The following is a 23288-nucleotide window of genomic DNA, read 5'->3' as shown; positions in this document are numbered from 1 at the left end:
GCTAGGATGTAGCAACCTCATGATGGGTATAGGGAAAATTTGAGTACCATGTAGTAGCCTAAACGTATCGATGTTACATTGAACTGGGTGAATGGAATATGAATGACAGTCATCCAATATGCTGTAATAGAAATAAGACCACGCTCATAAAAAACCCCAAAGAATCCTCCCTCATCATAAACGGCACCGACTGCCACTGGATTTGCGTAAGGTGTTTGGGGGTCCATGGGTGGCTTTTTATCATTTTATTTGATTCCTCATGTCTTACTCGTTGTTAGGAAGAATTATGTTCCAAATCAGATGTTAGGTACTATATTTATTGAAGATTATATGAATCCTATAAATTTAAATGGTCAATTTGGGTGCAATCAATTAGGCCTAATCTCTCAGACATCAAATTAAATTAACAAAATAATGTTTCATAAATGCTAATCTTATCTGTTTCTAACTACAGAAATGATTTCAGAACCATCTGAGATGGTGGGTGTAACAAACATAAATTGTATTATTATAGAACACAGCAGTTAGCTGACCGCAGCCCTTCATAACACAGCAAACCTTACAACTACCATAGACCTGACCACAGATCGATTCTATGAGCCTCACCACAAAGACTCCTGGTAAATTCAGTAGCTTGGGACTGTCATGACATCATACACTAATAAACTGGAGCATGTATTTAAAATGAACAATTCAAAACAATTAAATCAATTTGGGACAGTATTGCAGTTCAACAGAGTTTGCACTTTTCTAAAGTGCAGCAACAAAATACATTTCCAAGACTGTTGCAGTCAACTCAGAGACAGGTGAAAGCAACATCCACTACATTGCCTTCACCAATCCAGTCATGTGCAGATCAGTGATTCCTTCTAGGAAAGGAGGGAGGAAGGATGAGAGTGGATGGAAGAAAGGGAGGGAGCGCATCTAAACCTCAGAGATAAGATCAGCACTGAGTCTTTGAGCTGTGACACCTCTGAAATCGAACTCTTCCCACGATGCACTAAAAAGTCAACACAAAAGATTCAGTTACCAAACATGTTGTAATGTGTAAACCCAACATCTCACCACAGGGCATCTGCAATGCAAAGGCATTCGGTTGTTCTCCCTCTATCTTTAGTTAGGGGGGAGCTGAGCCAGAGAGAGAGCTGAGCCAGAGAGAGAGCGCTGAGCCAGTTCCATGCAAGTACACAATGGCTGATCAAGTGGCTGAATTATTTTAATAAACACTGCCATGGTGAACTCTGAGACTGACAGCTCTAAAGACAGAAGCTCTGCAGGGACTCCTCAGGGCAGAGAGAGACACTCAAACACAGAGAACTGGTGGAAGAAACGTTTCCAAACTGTTTGTCTAACTTCCAAACTGTTTGTCTAAAGTTGTGTTAAGTTGTCCCAAGCCTTTAAGTACCTAAGGCTGGATACAATCAAACCTGCTTTAGGAATGTTTAAATGCTCTAGCAAAGTTAGCATGTTGACGTGCAATTGTTCTGTAGCCCAGCGTGGTTGGTTCCCTTATACCCAGGGGCCTGGCACAGTGGCAGGTGAGTCTGGCGATGCCAACATTAAAGCCTGATCGGTGGCTGGGACACAACCCTTTTGAAAATAACAGGTGCACCATAGCACAGCTGCAGACGCTTAGTGGGACTCTAGTCCCATGGTCCTCCCTGGGAGAATGAAGTTATGAAACCCCTGTAGAGCCATTCACTCTGCCTAATGTTTAATAACACTTTTTTACACAGTCATATCTCAGTTAGTGTTACTGTTAATATGGTAATAATGGCAATAACTTCACACTAAATTGTATTTTGTGGTGCTGGTTAATCTGAATCCCAAACAAAACAAAAAGGTAAGGTCATTGTTAATTAACCATTTTACCATGAAATGTCTATATTTCCACACCAGCTAAACAATGCAGTACAATACATCATAGCAAGTCTTTAACGACAACCCTAGAGAAACAAGCAGTCGGTCACTTACCATTTAGGACCCAATCAGAGAGAAACGGAGAGGAAGGGGTTGTGAAGGGGAGAGTAAGGTTACGGAGAGGTACCTCTTAGGTGTGGTGAGTGTGGAGGTCCACAGACCCAGAGGACCCCTCCACGGCAGAGCACTGGTGATGCTGAAACACGTCATGTTCTTTCAGGCACAGAATAGCCATCTAACTCTCTCTCAGGACAGGACAGCACAAAGCCACTCTGCAGACTGAACTCTCTCTGTGACTTCTCTCTCTTTCTATGTTTCCTTCCAACTCTCTTCCTAACTCTTTCTCTCTAGCTCCATCCCTGTCTCTCTATATCCCTCTAACCATCTCTTACTTCCTCTCCCTCTATCCCTCCTCCCTCTCCATGTTCACGTTCTTTGAGCCAAACAAGCAAATAATTTGCATCATATATGTTTTGCCCTTGTGACCATATCTAGAACATGAATGTATGATAAGGATCAAATAGCTGGACCCACAGGTGTGATCTAGGTGTGTGATACATCGCTGGGATGTCCAGGAGCACATAACTACTAACAATGCCACCTTTATGCTTTATGGGGGTTTCTTGGCCGCCTGCCTGAAACGGGAACACCATAAATTAGGGAAAGAGAGGACATTCAAATATAGCACAGGGGCTGGGCTAGAAACAATATGTTAATGAAAAGAGTATATATTGTATCTGTTCAACGTTTTCTGCTCCCAAGCAGTATTTTTTAATTGACCTGAGCAACATGTGTGTTGACACAGAGTTTAGTAAGACGATATGATTGTATATGGTTGTATAACTGATTCAAATAAAGATCACACTCGGCTCGGGAGCAGCAAACAGCGATCGGACGGACATTCACTCTCCTTTCATTGGTGATACAAAAGATTCCATCTGCTTCTCTCCATGCCACATAATGCAGTGGATTAACACAGACTGACTGGAGCTGTGGATTCAACCCCACTGTGGATGCTGGATCTCACTGAAGATGACCATCAATTAGTATCTGCCTTGTTAAATGCCACCAATTAACTGAAAGACACTTTGAATCACTCATTTAGAGATTTTCTCAGAAAAATATATGACAAATGCCATCCCTTTAAAATAGTTACCAAGAATATTTTAAATAGTTTAACTTGGGCTAATTAATTAAGTTGAGATGAAGACCTGGATCCACAGTGGGTTCCCAGGAACATGTTCCTCTCTCAGTCCCCCCTGGCTCATAGACAGCCTTAGGCCCAGACCATGTGTCAGGTGTTTAGTATAATAAGCCTTGTGGTGAGAGAACAACTCAACACATACATGTGCCTGTCATGATGACCCCGACATTCGGCGGCTACTGTGTGTCTGTCTATATTTGATATTAGATTTTTATGGAGGCGGAGGGGTTGGTAAGATGACAGAAACTCAATCTGATACAGTGTTGCGGATGGCATGGTTGTTTCTCTTATAGTGTTCTGCCGGACAACATTTATCTCTCTCACACACGTACGTACGCACACATACACGCGCTTGCTTTCTGCCTCAGAATGGGTAGGGTCTGAAGCAGGTTTCTTGTGCTGTGTTGCTGACTGTGTCTCATTAGGAACTGAGCTCTCAGGGCAACACATACAAAAGCTTTCCTACCCTTCCTCTCCTCGTCCTCTGTTCTCCTGGCTGAACCCAGGGGGCTACACAATGGCTACACAATACACTCACACAGACAACAGACTCATTCACTTTCTCTCACACACACACACACACACACACACACACAGGCCCTGCACCGTGAGGAGTTGTAAAGTGTGATACGGCCAGAGGAGAGCTAGCTGATGTTGAATTAGTGTTGTTCTCTGTGGTTGATGGCCAGATCTCACCACAAAAAGAGCAGTGTTGGGAACTCAAGGATACACCGGTAAAAATCACTATTTTTCCATGTGGAGCACAGGGACAGCCCCAAGACATCCCCCTCTGTCTCGCCCCACACACACACAAAACTAATACAAATTACTTGGTAGTATATTCCACTTCACTTTTAACATGTCAAACTTACACACACTGATGCCACTGACATGTTTTACATTTTACATTTTAGTCATTTAGCAGACGCTCTTATCCAGAGCTGTCAGGGTTGAGTGTAGAGGTGGTGTAGAATCAGGCGCAGGACACACAGAGGTTACGAACAGCGACTTTAGTAAAGTCCAAAATGAGCCAAACACGGCAACAGGCTACAGGCGAACTTTACGCACAACAGTAAAGTATGCTAAGGCGCACAAAGTGCGGAACTCTCTCTCAAAACACAAAATACAGAGAGAACAGAAAATGTCGAACTAGCACACAACGTGACACGGAAACAATTACACACAACACCTGACCAAACTCAAGAGAACTAAATAGGACACCTAATAAACACTAATAAGGAACAGGTGTAGCAACACAGACAAAACCAATCAAACATAGAAACATAGAACGGTGGCAGCTAGTACTCCGGAGACGACGACCGCCGAAGCCTGCCCGAACAAGGAGAAGGAGCAGCCTCGGCCGAAACCGTGACAAGAGCGACTTACAGTTAGTGAGTGCATACATTTTTCATACTGGCCCCCCGTGGGAAACGAACCCACAACCCTGGCATTGCAAGCACCATGCTCTACCAACTGAGCTACAGGAGGCCCATGTTCACTTTGTTAAAGATGCACTATGCAGAAATCGCTCTGCCATTTCCTGGTTGTTAAAATTAGAATAGTTTAGAACAAATGTCAGTATAGTGTAGAGAATCATTTTACTATCTAAACCGCTGGGAAATATATGTTTCATAACCAGAAAGACTATTTTCAGTAAAAGAAGCAAAAACTGAAAGTATTCAAACCCCTTCCCTTTTTCCACATTTTGTTACGTTGCAGCCTTACTCTAAAAAGGCATACATAATTTTTTCCCCTCATCAATCTACAAACAATACCCCATAATGACAAAGCGAAAACAGGTTTTTAGAAATATTTGCTCATTTATAAATAAAGAAAAACTGAAATACCTTATTTACATAAGTATTCAGACCCTTTGCTATGAGACTCGAAATTGAGCTCAGGTGCATCCTGTTTCCATTGATCATCCTTGAGATGTTTCTACAACTTGATTGGAGTCCACGTGTGGTAAATTCAATTGATTGGACATGATTTGGAAAGGTACACACCGGTCTATATAAGGTCCCACAGTTGACAGTGCATGTCAGAGCAAAAACCAAGCCATGAGGTCGAAGGAATTGTCCGTAGAGATCCGAGACAGGATTGTGTCGAGGCACAGATCTGGAGAAGGGTACCAACACATTTCTGCAGCATTGAAGGTCCAAGAACACAGTGGCCTCCAAGACTCTTCCTAGAGCTGGCCGCCCGGCCAAACTGAGCAATCAGGGGAGAAGGGCCTTGGTCAGGGAGGTGACCAAGAACCCGATGGTCACTCCGACAGAGCTCCAGAGTTCCTCTGTGGAGATGGGAGAACCTTCCAGAAGGACAACCATCTCGGCAGCACTCCACCAATCAGGCCTTTATGGTAGAGTGGCCAGACGGAAGCCACTCCTCAGTAAAAGGCACATGACAGCCCACTTGGAGTTTGCCAAAAGGCACCTAAAGGACTCTCAGACCATGAGAAACAAAATTCTCTGGTCTGATGAAACCAAGATTGAACTATTTGGCCTAAATGCCAAGCATCACGTCTGGAGGTAACCTGGCACCATCCCTACGGTGAAGCATGGTGGCAGCATCATGCTGTGGGGATGTTTTTCAGCAGCAGGGACTGGGAGACTAGTCAGGATTGAAGATGAACGGAGCAAAGTACAGTGTTCCTTGATGAAAACCTGCTCCAGAGCACCCAGGACCTCAGACTGGGGTGAAGGTTCACCTTCCAACAGGACAACGACCGTAAGCACACAGCCAAGACAACACAGGAGTGGCTTCGGGACAAGTCTCTGAATGTCCTTGAGTGGTCCAGCCAGAGCTCGGACTTTAGCCTGATCAAACATCTCTCAAGAGACCTAGAAATAGTTGTGCTGCAACGCTCCCCATCCAACCTGACAGAGCTTGAGAGGATCTGCAGAGAAGAATGGGAGAAACTCCCCAAATACAGGTGTGCCAAGCTTGTAGCGTCATACCCAACAAGACTCGAGGCTGTAATCGCTGCCACAGGTGCTTCAACAAAGTACTGAGTAAAGGGTCTGAATACTTATGTAAATGTCATATTTCTAAAATCCAGTTTTTGCATTGTCATTATGGGGTATTGTGTGTAGATTGATGAGGGGGAAAAAACAATTTAATCCATTTTAGAATAAGGCTGTAACGTAACAAAATGTAGTATGAATACTTTCCGAATGCACTGTAAGAACAAGAAGCTTAGAAATAAACGCACATAGAACAGATCTACCGCTTCTTAGACTTGCTTTCAATGAGAATGATTGATCTCAAACTCACATTGATGTGAATTTGGTCAGGTCGCCCAAAAAGTTACATATTGCAGTTTTAATTATATAAAACTACAGTTTGAGCGCCCTGCTCTCCTTTTGCGGTCTCCCTTTTCTTTCTCTGTGTTCTCTCTCTTTCTCTGTGTCCTCTCTTCTTTCTCTGTGTCCTCTCTTCTTTCTCTGTGTCCTCTCTTCTTTCTCTGTGTCCTCTCTTCTTTCTCTGTGTCCTCTCTTCTTTCTCTGTGTCCTCTCTCTGCTTTCTCTCTGAGCAAGCTTTCTAAATAAGACGTATAAATAGGCTGATGACACAACCACACTTTTCACAAAAAGAGAGAAAGGAGAGAAAATAAGAGAAAGGGACTCTGGCTCTGGCGCAGCGGCTCCTTTCTTCTGCTTTTCAGAAATGCAGGTTAAAAAGCAGCCTCTTTCTTTTCATCTGCTCTCCCCAGCTCTCTCAGACTCAGGAACAGGCAATGTATTGTGGTTGATAGAAAAGGATACTGTGGCATTTATCAGAGAGGAGGAAAAGAAAGACCAAACATACTCCCAATAAAGAGAAAGAATAAGAGAAGGGGAAGAAAGGATGTGTATGAAGGGCCCCTTTTCGCAGAAACCCCACCCCCTCCACCCCCTGCCCCTTCAGGCTAACTCAGACAAAAGGGGCAGGCCCACACAATGAGATGTCTCCTTTACCTCCGGCACACTTTATATCCAAGCCCCATTCAGGACCACTACTTTAGGGCACCCACTTGTGCACAGAGCATATGTGGCTGAGAGAGGGTGTGGGTGTATAGGTCCCTGTTTGCTGATGGCCTTATAGACTGACAGACCATGGCTCTGAGGTGTTGTCATGGAGATTTCTTTATGCAGTAAGGACAACATCAGGTGATTCTAAAGAAGGCACCGATTTTACAGTTGAAGTCAGAAGTTTACATACACTTAGGTTGGAGTCATTAAAACTTGTTTTTCAACCACTCCACACATTTCTTGTTAACAAACTACAGTTTTGGCAAGTCGGTTAGGACACAGATTATTTCACTTATAATTCACTGTATCACAATTCCAGTGGGTCAGAAATGTACATACACTAAGTTGACTGTGCCTTTAAACAGCTTGGAAAATTCCAGAAAATGATGTCATGGCTTTAGAAGCTTCTGATAGGCTAATTGACATAATTTGAGTCAATTGGAGGTGTACCTGTGGATGCATTTCAAGGCCTACCTTCAAACTCAGTGCCTCTTTGCTTGACATCATGGGAAAATCAAAAGAAAATCAGCCAAGACCTCAGAAAAAGTATTGTAGTCTGGTTCATCCTTGGGAGCAATTTCCAAACGACTGAAGGTACCACGTTCATCTGTACAAACAATAGTACGCAAGTATAAACACCATGGGACCACGCAGCCGTCATACCGCTCAGGAAGGAGACGCTTTCTGTCTCCTAGAGATAAACGTACTTTGGTGCGAAAAAAGTGCAAATCAATTCCAGAACAACAGCAAAGGACCTTGTGAAGATGCTGGAGGAAACAGGTACAAAAGTATCTATATCCACAGTAAAACGAGTCCTATAACGACATAACCTGAAAGGCCGCTCAGCAAGGAAGAAGCCACTGCTCCAAAACCTCCATAAAAAAGCCAGACTACAGTTTGCAACTGCACATGGGGACAAAGATCTTACTTTTTGGAGAAATGTCCTCTGGTCTGATGAAACAAAAATAGAACTGTTTGGCCATAATGACCATCGTTATGTTTGGAGGAAAAGGGGGGGAGGGCTTGCAAAATGAACACCATCCCAACCGTGAAGCACGGGGGTGGCAGCATCATGCTGTGGGGGTGCTTTGCTGCAGGAGGGACTGGTGCACTTCACAAAATAGATGGCATCATGAGGAAGGAAAATTATGTGGATATATTTAAGCAACATCTCAAGACATTAGTCAGGAAGTTAAAGCTTGGTCGCAAATGGGTCTTCCAAATGGACAATGACCCCAAGCATACTTCCAAAGTTGTGTTGAAAAATGGCTTAAGGACAACAAAGTCAAGGTATTGGACTGGCCATCACAAAGCCCTGACCTCAATCCTATAGACAATTTGTGGGCAGAACTGAAAAAGCGTGTGCGAGCAAGGGGGCCTACAAACCTGACTCAGTTACACCAGCTCTGTCAGGAGGAATGGGCCAAAATTCACCCAACTTATTGTGGGAAGCTTGTGGAAGGCTACCCGAAATGTTTGACCCAAGTTAAACAATTTAAAGGCAATGCTACCAAATACTAATTGAGTGTATGTAAACCTCTGACCCACTGGGAATGAGATGAAATAATTAAAAGCTGAAATAAATAATTCTCTCAACTATTATTCTGACATTTCACATTCTTAAAATAAAGTGGGGATCCTAACTGACCTAAGACAGGGAATTGTTACTAGGATTAAATGTCAGGAATTGTGAAAAACTGAGTTTAAATGTACTTGGCTAAGGTGTATGTAAACTTCCGACTTCAACTGTACATGTGGTATCGCTTGAAAATGTCGGCAGTCAGACGTCTACAGCGGGTGTTCGCTAAAACACAGCGCGCTGAACGATCGACACTGCTTTACACACTAACACACTCAAACCTCACAGAAAGAGACAGTGAGTGTGTGTGCCTCAGCCGCTCCAGAGTTGATCATATCTTCAAGAGTCTCAAATCCACCCATATCACGTTTAGTATTGTGAAATAGAGAGAGTGAGAGAGCGAGAGAGATGCAAAACTGGTTCTTCTCCTTGGACTGGATAAACTTGGCTGAGCCAATCTCAGTAAATTGCGTGTGTGTGTACTGTCATGTATAGGTCAGAGAGATACCGACATGAACATAAATGACTGTAAACAAACAAAGCCACTGCAGTCAGAGTTACAAAAGCAACAAGACACGTCATAGGCTAACCAATCAATCAACAAATCAATCAGTTCTTAAAGGGGTGTGCACAAATAAAGATGGTTTAAGAATCAACATTCTCCTTTATGGAAACCTAGCAAACTATTGAAGGGTTAAAAGTTTGTTTTAAACCCATGATGACATACGTGTTCTTTTTTTCTTTGTCCAATATGTAATGAAGTGTAATTCCTCTGAGAACTTTGGGTCTATAATATATAGCCTAAAATAGCCCATTTTCTGGATGTATAATAGAATATACTATTCTGCACTGCAATCTTCTGACTGTTTGTAATTGGTGAAAATGTTCTCACCCAGGTATGGTTCAACATTCAGATTTACAGTAATGAAACAGCATATCATTCTTTTTCAGATGTGTTTCCTGGTATATTTACATGCTGTCCAAATTCATATTTGAAAATCTGAAAATACTCTGGGTACATTATTTAACATGATAAGAATAATCCTGGAAATTGTGGGGTAGATGCAACATAAGACAGAAAAAAAAGGGTTTAAGTGAGAGGACTAACTGGTGTCTCCAAGTGGCCACACACCTCTCCAAAGTGGGCACAGTTCCTAAGTAATTTCAATGCACCTTTATGACTCAAAGAAGAGTCTTCAACTATAAGGTACTTTTCTTTAGCTCTCCTAGCTGTGCCGTTGAGGAACTAAAGCACACTTGTAGTTGTTTCGTTTGGAACACAACTCTGCATCCCCGGCATCACACAATTACTGTTGTTGTTTACGCAATCCAAAAACGGTCCATTATAAATTGCAATCTGGGTCAGGTGGGCATCATTTGAAAGCTTGTTCTATTGCTAACAATCTTTGTGTGCATAGAAAGGAGTCATGCGTGCATTCAGGTGCATGTTCCGTGGCAAATTTTATTCACAATAGACAAACAGGCTCATTCTGTTCAGAACAACCTAGGGTATGACGTCATGTCATCTTTTTACTGTACATCAAACATAGTGATCATAAACATTGACACTGTATATGGAAAAGTGAAGTGCACATTTGGACTCATGGGTGTGTGGTTAGCTTGTATGACATCAAAGATGTATTTATTATAATCCTCAACGTCTCATCTTTCAAAATACATTGAGTCCTACTAATTTACAGCATTTCCCTCACTCAGACAACAAAAAAATTTGCAAAAGTTGCCCAATTAGGGGGAGGGATGAGGGAAACTTCTTGTCGGGTGCGGTGCTCAAGTTCAGAACGGCTGTCAGTCAAAACGTATTAAGTGCTGTGAGACGCACAGCCAGAGCGTTCCAATTTAGGCGCTTATCAGTGCCCAAATCTCCCATTTTCAACCCGTATATGGGTACGAGTGTAAAGGGTTAATAAACAAACATCACAAAAACCAGACAAACACACACTGTCCTTTCTTTTTAATTTTCACTGATTCCAAAAGAGATACGAATCATTCTCCAAACAGGGAGATAATGGGAGATAAACAAATCCACTGGACACTGGGTTGTAACAAACCACTAGGTGACATTGACACACCTGACAGCCATAACAAACATCTGTTTAGTCACGGTAACTAGGCTACTCCAAGCTCTGATGCTGCTGATGGTCATTAGTAGCATACCAAACATGCTAACTGCCTGGTACTCTGCACTCTATTGTCCCTCTAATCACTCTGACATCAATGCAAATGTATTTCAAAATCTAAACAAACACTTCATTAGAGCCCAAGAACTCATGTTGCGCAACATTTCTATAGGCTATGCAATTGCGTGAGAAAACAGAGTGATGACCTCTACTAAAAATAGGAGGATCCCATCAGCTTTCTATAGGCTAGGCCTACTATACTTATTTCTCATCTTTCCTAATATTAAACTCATTGTTTATCTTTACAACAGGAGTATAGCCTACCTGGCTGGCATGTCCTCCATTTTTCATTGACGTAAAACGAAAGTTAGCGAGTATGCCTATTGTGGTCCTCTGTAGCTCAGCTGGTAGAGCACGGCGCTTGTAACGCCAAGGTAGTGGGTTCGATCCCCGGGACCACCCATACACAAAAATGTATGCACGCATGACTGTAAGTCGCTTTGGATAAAAGCGTCTGCTAAATGGCATATTATTATTATTATTATTATTATTATTCTTCGCTATTTAAGTGCATAGATGACATGTATTTTTTCCCGCTGCCCGTGTCGAGACAGGTGCATGATAATGTTCCATTCTAAATCAAAACAAATTTCACACATATATTAATTAGTATGTAAAGACAAGATGAAATCAAGAATAGTCTGATGGGTGACAATATTAGCCTATCAATTGTGAATGATATATTATTTTACATTTATTTTTTTTGGGGCGAAGGGCACAACGGCCCTTCGATTTATCACTTGTGAATGATGCCCAGCATAAGAAACTGCCTTTTTTTTGGGCAACTTTTTCTAATCATAGTCGCACACCTCATGTAGCCTAGCCCATAGGCCTATATGTTTTGATAAGGTTTGTATCACAACTAAAGTGGCCAAATAGCTAAAATTAAGCACATTCATCCGCTTTACAAGGGGTTTAGAGCCTAACTGGCATACATAAGCAGCGCGTGTGTCAATTTTGGGGAAGATAATTTTCACCATAAAAATGCACCTTTATAATAAAAGCATTACATGCATAAATCGCATTTGCAGTCACTTTTGATAATGGTGTTTTCCCGCTAATGGAACATTTGCGCTTATAGCCTACTGCCATGTGCGCATTGCTGCGCTTACAATGTGAAGAAATAGCCTAATAGTTTATCAACATTTTAAGCTAAATGTTCTGATCTGTTGCCTCAGCCACATTGCGTAAAAAAGTTTTTTTGATGCTAGTGGTTGTATTAACTTGGGATCTACTGCGTCCCACAACTGTCCCAGACTATGTTTGGAATATTTATTTCTCGCACAGAATAGGTCGACTTTTGTACTATGTGGGATAGTAGATTGACATAGGCCAGTGCTTTTGCTGTTTGTTAGGCCTACTCATCTTGTTAGCTGGCGAAATGTAAATGTGGACAGTTCTTCCAATATCTTCAATATGCACTTCGGAATTACATTCACATTTACATTTTAGTCATTTAGCAGACGCTCTTATCCAGAGCAACTTACAGTTAGTGAGTGCATACATTTTTCATACTGGCCCCCCGTGGGAAACGAACCCACAACCCTGGCGTTGCAAGCGCCATGCTCTACCAACTGAGCTACAGGGGATAAGGATGCACGCAGTTGCATCCCCGATGTGTCTGTCTTCACTTGTAGCCTGTGAGAAATACCCGATCACGTGATGGGCTAAGGGCACAACGGCCCTTCGATTTTTTTAGGGTGCATTACGGCCACAAAGGGGATGACGCCGTGAAATTTGAGGCATTATTAAGTGCTTGTGAAATTGTGAATGAGAGACTAATGAAGTGTGTACAGCAGAGCTCATACCTTTCAAGCGTCTTTTTTCAAATCATTATTAAAGTCGCATCATGCAGCCTTACAATGTATTAAAAATCAAAACATATAGCCCAACATTTGTAGAACAACTAAAGTTACATTATTAACTAAATTAAGCATATAGGAGTACCTATTTATTTGTTAACCGCTCAACACAGAATAGCTGCGTGTGCGCACTCCCTCAAATCGTTTGGATAAAATATTTATATTTTATTCAGCTTTGTTGAATTGTATTCTTCATACTATTAAATAATGCCACGGAATTCTAAGCAAATCTTGTCTGCTAAATGAACTAGTGTAGCCCACAGCCATTTGGCATAGCTAGATCAGGACCTAACAAAAGGACAACTCAGAGTATGCTATTCTGTTCGTCTGAAATAGACTACATTTTCTTCATATCATGCTTCTTTAGACCTGTCTAAAATAAATAATGGATTTATTGTGAAGGTGTAGGCTATATTACATGGATTTATTAGACTTTTTAAATGTAGATGTTCCAAAGGTCTGCATCAGTAGCTTGTAGGCTATGTGTGGAAGCCAGGAGATGCTAAATGTGTTTATGTTCATTAACGGTCAATTACCATGAGACCGACAGTTATTTGCTTGACAATCACCGGCTGACGAAATTTCGTGACCGCCACAGCCCTAACCAGGACACCACCCATGCAAATGTTCATGATTAATAATAACAAAACATTGATCAGAAGCTTATTGAGAGTATTTATTGAGGAGGCCAGTTATTAATAACTTCTAACCATAAATACTCCTCCATAAAGAAGTGATACAGTGAAATACTGTATTTTAAAAGTTGTATATTAAGATATTGTATATTCTATTAATATAATTATTTAGAATGTATTTTTACTCATTTATATATTTAGGCTTAATTTAACCAGGCCAGTCCCATTAAGATAGTGATTTATTTTAATAGGGAGCCTGGCCCAAGAGGTAGTAGTGCCACAATCATCCATACAAACACAATACAGTGACATTCCATTAACCATAGAACCACGTAAAGAGTTTTGTATTGTATTGTGTGAAATGTACTGCCTCTCCCCATTTGCGTCTTGGAACATGCATTGTAGAGAGCAGTCTGTAATATTGTTACTTAGTCACACCAGCAACCCGTTAACTTATTGTTAAAGAAAATAAAATATTTCCCTTTATATGGTTGAATTTTACAAAGACTGTCTAAATTGCATTGCTTATGTTTGTCTAAACATAAACAATTCAACACTGAAAAAATTGTATGTTGGCCATTCCTTATAATTTGGATGTTTCTTATAGACTTGTGAGAGTAGAGTCAGTCATGCATTGATGAATGAATCAAGTAAAATTCCACTGTCTGATGTTGCATCATTCACATTACATGAACAATGAAATAGGCTAAACACATTTTAGCCAACAAAACATCCTGGAGAAATGTATTTAGATAGCGGCATGGTGAAACACACCTTGGTCCTGTAGCAGCTTGCTTTCTGCTGCAACGCCCCACCTCGTGCCCTCTCTGCACTAAACACACACCTGTAGCAGGTACAGGAGCACACACACACACACACACACACACACACAGCCCAGACTTGTGTATTCTGAGAGGGATTAAAAGCTGTTTAGCTGTGGCATGAGAAAGTCAAAGCAGCGTTCACAGCAGCTTCCGTTCTTTCTTGTTCAGACTGATTTATTACCGTTAGTGAATAGCTCCCTATAGCTGAAGACGCCACCGACTTATAACACCACTATAGACTGTTGAATGTACACCCACGGGTCACACCAAGGTAAAAATGCACAATACAACACCAGGTGTGGTTGATATTATTCCCAGAAATAGGAAAGTTTGAAGATATATATATATACACACACACACACACACACACACATATACATATTTTACTCCTACTACCATTAAGCTTTCTTTAATAACACTACACCTGTATTCAGACACCTGAATAAAATAAATTATTAGACTGTATTTTATAGACTGTTATAAATGTGACATTATGCTATATTTATAAGACTGGCACAAAATGTAACAAAGACACCGCACAAATGAGATGACTGGAAAACAGCAAAATAAACAGATAAGTCACAGGCAAGGCCAAACTTTTCAATAGAATTATTGCAACTTAAAGCTAGCAAAATAAAAAAGTTCAGTATGCCACAAACAAGATGTTGCTGCCTTAGTTGGAACTTTATAACATTGCAAATTGAAAACCCTGTTACAGATTGCAACTTCAGTTCTCATTATGGATCAAACTTATTTTTCTGTCATTTTGGTTTATAATACTATATATTAATGACTGAAGTGGAATCGGTTGGTAGAGAGGAGTCTTACCTTGAAATGTCTGAGAGAGGCTGATATGCAGCGCAGCAGGTAATATGTATGTTCTCTAGTCTACTGACTGACTGTCTCTATTAACTGTGTCTACTGTCTCACTGTGTCTCTACAGATTGAGTTCTATGAGCAATGCAGAGTCTGAGACATCCTCTATGTTTCCCCAATAAGGTACCACACACCACCGAGACAACAACAGGTGGAGCCTGTGTGTGTGTGCGCGTGCGTGGGTGCGTGAGATAGGGTGGGGGGGTGTTAGTGGGAGGGAGGAGTCGGAGATTCATCAAAAGTCAATGATCTGCTAACTCTCCTCCAGAGCATAAAGTGGACCAATCAGTGGAACAAAACACTAAACTGGGTTTCCTGTGATGAGGCCATTAGAAGCCAGCCTCATGACAAAAAATAAAGTATATTTTTCCAGCCCGTGTTATTTTTCAGAGGAACCACTGTGCTAAGACATCTACTACTGAAGTGATGTGGTGCATTTCACAGTTATGTACAAAGATCAGGTAGCTCATGAAATCAAAGTACATTATAAAATATTACCTCAAGATCTCTCTAAATCATATCATGCCTTAAGAAGGAAAGAGCCATTCCATGTGAACTTTCTCTCTCACACACAGGGATGGTGTATAAAACCATTTTCCTACATTGCATGCCTCTCTAACCTGGTTTGCCCTGAACGAACACACTTAGTCAACTTTAGTCAATGATTACTGCTCTCTTTGTCAATATTCTATCATTTTCGTCCAGTCTTTCTCACACAGAGAAAAAGGCCAGTCTTGCTCTTTAATCATGTTATCCAACAAGAGACAACATGCAGTTACATTTCACCACAGGCCTTTCACTCCCCTCATTATAGACAAGAACACGGCGTATCAATCCACCCTGCGACACCCTTCCCACAACATCACTGACAGACACACACGTCAAATAATTAAAAAAGGTGTCTAAGAGGTGCTTTAAAACATCCAGTTAACTTGTCAAGGACTAAATAAGTGTGTTCAGTTTGTATTCCGTTTTTAATGATAAATGTATTGTTATGCTTCATGACTTTATGATCCAAGAATATTTGCATAATACATTCTAAGGATCACTGTGACCAAGCTACCACTTTATTTCCTGTTTTTATTTAATTTGATTGGTCTGAAACACACACACACACACACACACAAAATCACACACACAAACACACACACTTCTGTCTCCATTGTGGTGCATCTCTGTGGACCCCTGGTTCAATAGGACAGGGAGAACAATGCAGACTGCAACAGAAGAGGTCAGAGGAAGACAGAGGAAAACCTTTGTCTGCTCTGCTGCCCTTATGGAGCTGTCTGGTGTAGGCCTATAGGAAATGGGGCACACACAAACACATTTACATGAACCGCACACAAAGGCAACAAACACACACACACAAATAAAGAAAACCCATATACACTGCCCTTGGGTTCTTGGTATTTGCAAATAGGAATGAAGTGGAGCAGAAACATATACACTACATGACCAAAAGTATGTGGACACCTGCTCATCGTTCCAAAATCATGGGCATTAATATGGAGTTGGTCCCCCCTTTGCTGCTATAACAGCCTCCACTCTTCTGGGAAGGCTTTCCACTAGATGTTGGAACATTGCTGCGGGGACTTGCTTCCATTCAGCCACAAGAGCATTAGTGAGGTTGGGCACTGATGTTGGGCAATTCATCCCAAAGGTGTTCGATGGGGTTGAGGTCAGGGCTCTGTGCAGGCCAGTAAAGTTCTTCCACACCAATCTCAACAAACCATTTCTGTATGTACCTCACTTTGTGCACAGGGGCATTGTCGTGCTAAAACAGGAAAGGGCTTTCCCCAAACTGTTGCCACAAAGTTGGAAGCACAGAATCGTCTAGTATGTCATTGTATGCTGTAGCGTTAAGATTTCCCTTCCCTGGAACTAAGGGGCCTAGCCCAAAGCATGAAAAACAGCCCCACACCATTATTCCTCCTCCTCTAAACTTTACAGTTGGCAATATGCATTGGGGCAGGTGCCGTTCTCCTGGCATCCGCCAAACCCAAATGTGTCTGTCGGACTGCCAGATGGTGAAGCGTGACTCATCACTTCAGAGAGCGCCTTTCCACTGCTCCAGAGTCCAATGGCGGCGAGCTTTACACCACTCCAGACCACGCTTGGCATTGTGCATGGTGATCTTAGGCTTGCGTGCAACTGCTCGGCCATGGAAACCCATTTCTTGAAGCTCCCAACGAGCAGTTCTTGTGCTGACGTTGCTTCCAGAGGCAGTTTGGAACTCGGTAGTGAGTGTTGCAACCGAGGACAGGCGTTTTTTACCCGCTACGCGCTTCAGCACTCGCCGGTCCCGTTCTGTGAGCTTGTGTGTCCTACCACTTCGCGGCTGAGCCATTGTTGCTCCTAGACGTTTCCACTTCACAATAACAGCACTTACAGTTGACCGGGGCAGCTCTAGCAGGGCAGAAATTTGACAAATTGACTTGTTGGAAAGGTGGCATCCTATGACAGTGCCATGTTGAAAGTCACTGAGCTCTTCAGTAAGGCCATTCTACTGCCAATGTTTGTCTATGGAGATTGCATGGCTGTGTGCTCGATTTTATACACCTGTCAGCAACGGGTTTGGCTGAAATAGCCGAATCCACTAATTTGAAGGGGTGTCCACATACAGTATATACACTATATATACAAAAGTACGTCACTCAACAGACCAACACAGAGACCTAGCTAGGGACCCTAGAGTCAGCGGGATACATGATTACAACAGGTTATTAATACATAGTAACTGTATTCAGCAGGTATTGAGTCTTCGACAAAGCTTTAATTAACAAGAAAGTGTAAATACTTGTCACGATCGTTTACGGATGAGACGGACCAAGGCGCAGCGTGATAGGCGTACATATTTATTAACGTACTGAACACGAACAAAACAACAAACAAACGATACGTGAAGTCCAAGGTAGACTAATAACATACCTATACGGAACAAGATCCCACACAGACTGGTGCCAAACGGCTGCCTAAGTATGTTCCCCAATCAGAGACAACGAGCTACAGCTGCCTCTGATTGGGAAACACCCTGGCCAACATAGATCTACACGATCTAGACACTCAACATAGAAAACTAAACATAGAAACTACACACCCTGGCTCAACATTTAAGAGTCCCCAGAGCCAGGGCGTGACAATACTATTTCAATAGAACTTGATAGATGACTAGATTCGACTTGGAGAGAGAAAGTGCATCCAGGTCACCTCTCTTCCTGTGTGAACCCATTCACCTGGAGGCACATTGCTCAGAGAGAAGGGTGGAGGGTGAGAGGTTAGAGGTCAGGGGTCAATCCTCTCCTTGTAAAAGCAGTACACACAGCCTGCCAGTTACTGTGGTTAATCCCCACACCAGAACAGTGTGTGTGTGTGTGTTACTGCAAAGGTAGATGCATCCGCTAAAATGTTTGACAGTGGACACAGAGGCAGCTTAGATGTGTGAACATGGAGTTGGCTCTCTGCTGCTGACAGACTGTATGTCAGTCTCATCTCTAACATACCCTCTCTCCTCTGAAAGACAACTGGAAATCAACACAGCCAATGGGGCTAGTCATTGGACAAGAGCAAATAAGACCCTGCATGACACACACACACACACTCTCCCTTTGACACCTCTGCTAACTTCTATAAGATTTCACTGTCCGGAGTCTACTCTATAAACTGACAGACACACAAAGAGAGAAAAGAGAGCGAATGAGACAAAACAGAGTGGGAATGAGGACGGCAAAGAAAGAGAATAAGAAAGCAAGAGAAAAGCGAGTGAGGAATAGAGAAAGGAGATGGACAGAGAGAAAGGTCAGGGACTCCCTACTGACAGGCAGCTTTGTGTGCAGCCAGTCACTGTAAAGCCAAACACACGAGGCCACAGGCTGGCAATGAAACCCTTAAATCATCCGATATTGCCGAACTTCAGACTTCACAGTCCCCAGTCCCATCATACACAGAGTATACCCAGACCTTGCTTGCTAAACGCAATTTAAACACATACAAATCAAATCAAATTTTATTTGCCACATGCGCCGAATACAACAGGTGTAGACATTACAGTGAAATGCTTACTTACAAGCTCTTAACCAACAATGCAAAGTAAAACAAATAAAAAAAGTTTATTAAATAAAAGCAAATAACTAAAGAGCAGCAGTAAAATAAAATAACAATAGGGAGGCTATATACAGGGGGGTACCGGTGCAGAGTCAATGTGCGGGGGCACCGGCTAGTTGAGGTAATATGTACATGTGGGTAGAGTTAAAGTGACTATGCATAAATAATAAACAGAGTAGCAGCAGAGTAAAAAAGGGGGACGGGGTGGGAGTGGGGGGCAGTGCAAATTGTCCGGGTAGCCATGATTAGCTGTTCAGGAGTCTTATGGCTTGGGGTGAGAAGCTGTTGAGAAGCCTTTTGGACCTAGACTTGGCGCTCCGGTACCGCTTGCCGTGCGGAAGCAGAGAGAACAGTCTGTGACTAGGGTGGCTGGAGTCTTCCTCTGACACCGCCTGGTATAGAGGTCCTGGATGGCAGGAAGCTTGGCCCCAGTGATGTACTGGGCCATACACACTACCCGCTGTAGTGCCTTGCGGTCGGAGGCCGAGCAGTTGCCATACCAGGTGGTGATGCAACCAGTCAGGATGCCCTCGATGGTGCAGCTGTAGAACTTTTTGAGGATCTGAGGACCCATGCCAAATGTTTTCAGTCTCCTGAGGGGGAATAGGCTTTGTCGTGCCCTCTTCACGACTGTCTTGGTGTGTTTGGACCATGATAGTTTGTTGGTGATGTGGACACCAAGGAACTTGAAGCTCTCAACCTGTTCCACTACAGCCCCGTCGATGAGAATGGGGGCATGCTCAGTCCTCTTTTTTTCCCCTGTAGTCCACAATCATCTCCTTTGTCTTGATCGCGTTGAGGGAGAGGTTGTTATCCTGGCACCACACGGCCAGGTCTCTGACCTCCTCCCTATAGGCTGTCTCATCGTTGTCGGTGATCAGGCCTACCACTGTTGTGTCGTCGGCAAACTTAATGAAGGTGTTGGAGTCGTGCCTGGCCATGCAGTCATGGGTGAACAGGGAGTACAGGAGGGGACTGAGCACGCACCCCTGAGGGGCCCACGTGTTGAGGATCAGCGTGGCAGATGTGTTGTTACCTACCCTTACCACCTGGGGGCAGCCCGTCAGGAAGTCCAGGATCCAGTTGCAGAGGGAGGTGTTTAGTCCCAGGATCCTTAGCTTAGTGATGAGCTTTGAGGGCACTATGGTGTTGAACGCTGAGCTGTAGTCAATGAATAGCATTCTCACGTAGGTGTTCCTCTTGTCCAGGTGGGAAAGGGCAGTGTGTAGTGCAATAGAGATTGCATCATCTGTGGATCTGTTGGGGCGGTATGCAAATTGGAGTGGGTCTAGTGTTTCTGGGATAATGGTGTTGATGTGAGCCATGACCAGCCTTTCAAAGCACTTCATGGCTACAGACATGAGTGCTACGGGTCGGTAGTCATTTAGGCAGGTTATCTTAGTGTCCTTGGGCACAGGGACTATGGTGGTCTGCTTGAAACATGTTGGTATTACAGACTCAGTCAGGGACATGTTGAAAATGTCAGTGAAGACACTTGCCAGTTGGTCAGCACATGCTCGGAGTACACGTCCTGGTAATCCGTCTGGCCCTGCGGCCTTGTGAATGTTGACCTGCTTAAAAGTCTTACTCACATCGGCTACGGAGAGCGTGCTGCTTGCCTCGAAGCGAGCATAGAAGTGATTTAGCTCGTCTGGTAGGCTTGTGTCACTGGGCAGCTCGCGGCTGCACAAACACTACTGTCGTGGAAATTCTAATCAATAACGAGACAAGGTCAACTGCCAATCAGGATATTACTTTATTCAAAACGTATTAATAAGGTAGTAAGTGAGGCTGGGCAACCCAACACTCTTGGGTGTTGGGCGGAGAGCTCTGACATACAGACAATACAAATATATTTTATAGCAAAGATATACCCTCTCAGTCTACATGACAAACAGCGGATGTGTGGAATGAATCAAAAGGTTAGGATTTGTATGAAAGAAATGAATAATTCACAGCACACAGTATCTGCTATGAAGACTGTTCTCATTGTATGGAAACCAGGGTTTGGCCACCAAAACAAGGTTCTTATCAACTATTCATAACAGATCTCGTCCCTGGTACCTTACAGACACCAATTCAGTCTATGAAAATGCAGGCTCAGTCAGACCAGAGACATCTCCCTCTCACACACCATTAATCATGAAATGGAATGTGGCTGTTGGTTATCACCTAGACATTCATAAATCAATTGCCAGCTCCAGATACCCCTATCTCGAGTAAAACCCATGTCCTTGACCACATGCCTAGACTAGCTGCAGGGAGCTGGAGTAGAAACCATTCCTTTACGAAAACACAGCATTTGTAGGACAGAAATGTTTTACTATTTTTTAAACAAGCAGGTAAACATGTTACATGTTAATTTTTCTCTCACACTACCCAGACCCGGTACTCACCCTCAGAGTGACTTGCTTATACCTTGCACAAGCATTGTCCATGAAGACATCTCTGCAGTCTAGTGCTGTCAATCAACCTATTCCAGCCATCAAGACTGACCACCACTAAGGATGCCACCTCCGGCTCAATGGACATGTTCTGTCATTTTCACCCAGGGCTATGTCCACAATGATCTAGAAAAGCGGATTGCACATAGATTCTACCAAGGGAATACTTTACAGAATTATGAAGAATATTTCTCTTTCCTTACCTACTACAACCAATCCTATAACTCTACCAAAAGAAAGATATTGCCGAATCTACTCATCCAAACACCTAACACTCCACAGGAAAGTACTTTAAAGGATCATTAGGCCACGACTCATGAGAAAGCATAGATATATTAAAAACATATAATAATAATAATATGCCATTTAGCAGACGCTTTTATCCAAAGCGACTTACAGTCATGTGTGCATACATTTTTACGTATGGGTGGTCCCGGGGATCGAACCCACTACCCTGGCGTTACAAGCGCCATGCTCTACCAATTGAGCTACAGAGGACCATATGCAGCTATTCTCGGGAAAGTAGTTGATAGTTTAATTCTCATCTGCCAACAGAACTGGCATCACCTCTAGCTAATTGCCTGCGCTGGCGCCTAGCAGATGCGATGCTGCTACTGTTCTGCCTTTTTTTAAATGGTCACAAAGTGGCACACACAGACTCCAACTCAAGACAAGGGCGAGACGGACCTGTCCGAGTGCCATTTCATTAACTGGGCTACTCATGTTCGAACATTTATTAAATAGAGCGCAAATATTCCCTGGTATTCGAAACACTCGCGATCCAGAATGCGATCATGACGTTTGAGTGGAAAGACATAGGGAAAACATCCAAAAGCACCCAAAGTGTATGTAATTGTATGGACAGTGGGTTTTATGTCCTGTCGATAACAAGTAGCCTAGTACAGTGTGTGTGGAGTCATCACACTACTCCTGGGTAAAGTGACTTGTAAAAAAGCGATGTGCCGTGCCCCGCTCTGTTCTGTTCTGTTCACTCACCACTCCTGAAGCTCCCGGGCTTTCCAAACGTCTGTCTCTCTGTTTTTCCGAGCGCTCACCGCTGATTGCTCAACGCATGCAAAGCACGAGAAGAGGCGTTGTGTCGGCTTCTCTTCCGTCTACAGGAAAGACGAGGACAGGGTTACAGAAGGACCTATAGTTTCTATCAACTTCACGGTAGTTCTTCCCAACACTCACACAACCTCACCCCGCTTTCTCCCCATGACTTTCTGGTGTTTTGTTTCCAACATTCACTCTCCCTGCCACTCACCTCCCCCTTAAAGGGAAAGGACTTATTTAACTGTCGCCACAATGGGCTTGGAAGAGAACGGGTAATGAGAAAGCACCCGGGTATCAAATCCAATGTGATCTTTAGACTGGAAAGAAAGGCCTTTTATGCACTCGATTCTCATTTGAAACAATAACCAAACTATAAATAAGGTATCCCTTCCCCTACCCTCCAATATAACACACACATACAACAAGGTAGACCATACGTTAGTGTTCAAAAGTACCTAACACTGCTCAGGTGTTGAACATTCATGGGAAACAGCATCCCTTATTGGAGTAAGTATTCCAAATGTTGAGAAAAGTGTTTTCCTTTCAATTGTATTCCCTTGAATTGTATTTTATTCC

At 42.9% G+C, this 23288-nt stretch overlaps 1 protein-coding gene across 5 annotated transcripts in view; it reads right to left on the bottom strand.

The window, feature by feature from the left end:
• LOC121577680 (transcription factor SOX-13) overlaps positions 1 to 22951 on the bottom strand; it is a 59977-nt gene extending 37026 nt beyond the window's left edge. For 3 of the 5 annotated variants that reach the window (XM_041891453.2, XM_041891455.2, XM_041891458.2), the window contains exon 1: positions 22653 to 22904. The gene's annotated coding sequence lies outside the window, so the exon portion shown is untranslated. Of the gene's footprint in view, positions 1 to 22652 lie in introns of all 5 variants that reach the window. The other 2 variants (XM_041891454.2, XM_041891456.2) reach the window with 2 other exon arrangements.
• Between the last annotated feature and the right edge of the window lie 337 nt (positions 22952 to 23288).

The sequence above is a fragment of the Coregonus clupeaformis genome, chromosome 12, assembly GCF_020615455.1.
Source record: "Coregonus clupeaformis isolate EN_2021a chromosome 12, ASM2061545v1, whole genome shotgun sequence".
Lineage (NCBI taxonomy): Eukaryota > Metazoa > Chordata > Actinopteri > Salmoniformes > Salmonidae > Coregonus > Coregonus clupeaformis.
Note: the sequence above shows the minus strand (reverse complement) of the source record. Positions and strands in the feature narration are given on the sequence as shown.